The sequence below is a fragment of the Mus caroli genome, chromosome 12 (genome assembly GCF_900094665.2).
Source record: "Mus caroli chromosome 12, CAROLI_EIJ_v1.1, whole genome shotgun sequence".
In the NCBI taxonomy this organism is placed as follows: domain Eukaryota; kingdom Metazoa; phylum Chordata; class Mammalia; order Rodentia; family Muridae; genus Mus; species Mus caroli.
In genome coordinates this window covers 14,229,744-14,234,005 of record NC_034581.1, presented here as the reverse complement: position 1 = coordinate 14,234,005, position 4,262 = coordinate 14,229,744, and the positions used below count along the sequence as shown (strand labels likewise).

The 4,262-nt window shown below is 47.3% G+C and overlaps 1 protein-coding gene and 1 pseudogene across 3 annotated transcripts in view; both read right to left on the bottom strand.

Annotated features, from left to right (window-relative positions):
• The window catches only part of LOC110306813 (hippocalcin-like protein 1), a 146,733-nt gene that overhangs the window by 2,408 nt on the left and 140,063 nt on the right, over nt 1–4,262 (bottom strand). The window lies entirely within an intron of this gene.
• The window catches only part of LOC110307254, a 37,604-nt pseudogene continuing 34,795 nt past the window's right edge, over nt 1,454–4,262 (bottom strand).

Below are 4,262 nucleotides of genomic sequence, written 5' to 3'. Positions count from 1 at the left end.
CAGGAACTCTGGTGCTGCCGATGACTCAGTTATTAAGAGCACTGACTGCTCTACCTAAGGTCCTGAGTTACAATCCCAGCAATCACATGGTGGCAGAGAAAGGGGGGGGAGAGGGAGAGGGAGAGGGAGAGGGAGAGAAAGAGAGAGAAAAGTCTTCATAACTGGGTAGACATATCCATCCATCCTCTTATTCTCCATTATTTGAATAAGTGATCCTGAACTTGCTGTGTAACCTTCCCTCAGCCTGAAGCTGGCTGAGCCAGACCTTGACCTTCCCGCCACTAAGGAGATTACCTAGTGTGGAGCCTTCCTCCCACGATCACTCGATTGTCCAGCCACTATCTCTGTTCCTCTTCAAGATACAGCTACCTGCTGAGAGGCCCCAGAACTATTCCAGAGACTACGCCCTATCCTACACGTCCTCACCTGCACCTGGTTCCAGGCTCCAAGGATGAATTGGCGGGAATGGGCCTAACCCCCCCCCCCTTTATAAGTGCATTCACCATTAAACATTTGAACCTTGATCAGAACATTGTCTTGGCTCCATTTCTCTCTCATCCACCTAGTTTCCCTTTCTTTAAGTGCCGGCCTGCCACTCAGGTGTACCCCCTCCAAGTGAGCCGCTGGACGCCTTGCAAGATTGCTGGGTGACAGCCAAGGCACATATTTGGCCCTGAGGGGCTGCTTCTGTCCAATATCTAAAACACCTTCTAGCCAACAGCACNTTTCTCCTTGAGGTGAGGTGGGAGCAAAGACAATGTCTGGCCAATCTCAGAGTCTCCAGTGCTCACCCAGGACAGGTGCTCAGTGGGTGCTTCCCGAACATCTTCAGATGGTCTGGGGCTCAGTCTACAGGTTCTATGGCTTTAAGCAGGAGGGCCAATGGTCTTGCTGTGTGTGGAGCTCACTGAGTGGGGAAAGGCTGGCATGGACTCCTCTCTGAATAAATTCTTGGCTGTTCCATACATTCAAGGACTTTCCCCATGTCTACCACTTATCTGCTTCATCCCCACACTCACTGGAGAGTGAACCATGAACAGGGTGCTTGGGGCAACACAGGAAACTCACAGATCTTGGTTTATTTGATCATTTTAATATGCCAGGTCAATGGAAAGGAAGGATAGAGCACACAGGAACACCTGTATTTGCAGAACGGAGGGCAGATGTTCACAGCCTTGGGCATGAATGTATCTCCTGTATAATTAGGCAAATGAATACTTAAATACCACAGCACAGCCAGACTTGGGGGTGGGGAGAATCACAGGCCACAGGGGACCATGCTTTAATGGCAGTCAGAGGCTTTTAAATACAGGGGCTGAACCTTCTCCCTTTATAAAAAACTTATATATTAAAAGTAAGAATACCACAGTATATACATGCAAGCAGCTTTGGTCAGAGCAAATGAACAAGGGAGGTGGAGCCATGCACAGGAAGGGCTTGCTTATCTGCTCTCCATCTTTTTCATCCTCACAAAGTCAGCTGGGATCATTGAATAAATCAGCTGATCTCATAAGATACTGAAAAGTCCTCTCTGGTGTCCTTAAGGGCCTCCAGGCCCTCTGTGGGCAGGGAAGAAGCCCTACAGCCAAGAACATTGAAATCTTGGAAGGAACCAGCTTGGACTGGATGGGGAGGGACATCTATTGGGTCAGATAGAGGAGGGAGCTGCATCCAGCCAGACCAGGTGAGTGTGATGTGCTGCCTGGACCCAGGTCCCGAGAGAGCAGGAGAAATCACGGAGAAAACCATTTTTGCAAGCAAAGTTGAAGATGGCAGGTCATGCCTGTATTTCTCACAAGTGTGTAAAAGCCTATTCCCCTCAGAACTGGCTAGCACTGCTGGGATCACACTGCTGCAACCGGACAATGGATGGGTCCCTCTTGGCACCTTTGTTGAATTCTTCCAGGGACATTTTGTCTGAGGAATGGAAGAGGGAGACTTAGGATTAGCCAGTGTTCTGGTTAAAATCTGGAACCCTCTGGAAAATGGACAATGTCCAGTCTCTCTCTCTCTCTCTCTCTCTCTCTCTCTCTCTCTCTCTCACACACACACACACACACACGGGGACGTATGCCTGACTAAAAGCAACTTAAGGGAGGAAGTTTTCTTTGGTTTACTTCTAGGTTACAATTCATCACTTCAGGAAGTCAAGGCTTTAAAACCTCACAGGGCAGAGAGCATAGAGGTATGAGCACCTGGCTCATAATGAGACTCTGCACTTTTTTCTGATACTCTTCTTTTCCCTTTATTACACTGTTCAGGCCCCCTGTCTAGACAATAGTAATGGGGTTTCCCACATCAATTAACCACCAACACAACCCCCAACAGGCATGCTCATAGACTGCCATGATCTAGATGTATGGTTCTCAGCCTTCCTAATGCTGTGACCCTTTAATACAGTTCCTTGTGTTGTAGTGACCCTCAACCATAAGATTATTTTCACTGCTACTTCATAACTGTGATTACACTATTGTTATGAATCTGAATAGGAAAATTTGTGTTTTCTGTTGGTCTTATGCCACCTCTGGGAAAAGTTCATTTGATCCCCAAAAGGGGTTGGAACCCGTAGGTTGAGAATCACCGATTTAGATAATTCTTCATTAAGATTCTTCTGAGCTGAGCAGTGGTGGCACACATCTTTAATCCCAGTATCAGGAGGCAGACTGGTGGATCTCTGAGTTTGAAGCCAATATGGTCTAAACAGCAAGTTCCAGGACAGCCAGGGCTACACAGAGAAACCTTGTCTCTAAAAAACAAACCAACAAGCAAAAAAGGACTCTCCGTTATGGCTGGTTAGATGGCTCAGCAGTTAAGAGCAGTTGCTGCCTTTGCAGAGGGTCCTAGATAAAGTTTCCAGCATCCATAGTGCGGTTCCCAATCATTTGTAACTTCAGTTCCAGGGCGGCCCAGTGCCCTTTTCTGACCTCTAACATATTACACAAACATACATTCAGCTAAACGCTCATGTAGAAAATAAATACTAAATCTAAAATAAAATAAAAATAAAAATTAAAAAAAAAAAGACTTCTGAGTCAACTTGACAGTTAAAACTATCACAGCGCCCCCTAGCATAGAATCATGCCAGCTTTGGGTGTTGAGAGCTATCCACCTTTGCTGTCCTATTCTGTACCAGTTTCTCTGACAGCCCAGACTTCTCATCTCTTGAGTGCTGGCAAGTGGCCCCTGGCTTACAGGGCAGAGTATGCACTCAGTGGACTCCATCGAGAGACACAAACAATTGGACAAGTGCACAGTGGGGACNCGGTCTCCACTCTGAAACTGGTAAAGCTCCTGGCTTTGACAATCAGAAACAATGGCCCTCCATGTTAAGTGTGCCACCAACATAGTGCTACTTTAGACTCACACCCACGCCAGTGGGCTTATCCCCATTTCACGGAGAAGAGAGTCAAGCCTGGGAAGTGGGCAAGCCCCAGTTTGGTCTGTTGGAACACAAGCCTCCGTGTCAGAGTACACAAGAGAGTAAAGAACACTTTAGAAAATGGCTGAAAGGCAGCACCAGGCAAGAGGCTGCATTGCTTTGTGTGCAATGAAAAGCATTTCCTTGATGTCTGGTAAGCTTTTTGCTGTCTACAGTTCCACGGGAGCCTTGAGTCCCACTGAGCCCTGTCCTCAGTTCACCTGCACAGAGCACTGGAGGCTGTTCACTGCTCTTTCCTGTGCATTAGCTTACATTCAATCTAAGTGCGACCCAGGGAGCTTTCACGCCTTAATGCTGCATTTCCTGTTNGAACAAAACCCAACCAGTCTTGGCTTTACAAAGCCACAGCCTGGCAGAATCAACTCACCATGCAGGTACCTCAACCTTGCTGAGGTCCTGTGAGAAACTCAGCCAAGGCACAGTAGGACCTCTCACCACCTCACCTCCTCCTGAGACCTGCATTTTTTCATCTTTGGTAGAACCTCAGAGTCCTAGGTACAATGAGGCTCAGTGGCTTCTATGTTTAATGAGCCCCATAAGTATCCGGGGAACCTCACATCCCAGGATGATGGCCTGGACGGCCTCTCAGAATCCCAAGACTCAAAGCCCCTTGATTCAGTGTCTCACCTCTCAGCCACCAGTATGACCTTCCTCCCCTCCTCATATATACTTGTGGAAATAGTAAGACCACTGTTTCTGTCAACATGTGTGCTAGCTAATTTTATGTCAGTTTGATACAAGTTATAGTTATCAGGAAAGAGGGAGCCGCAGTTCTGAAAACGTCTTTATAAAATGGCTGCAGGAAAACTTGTAGGGCGTTCTC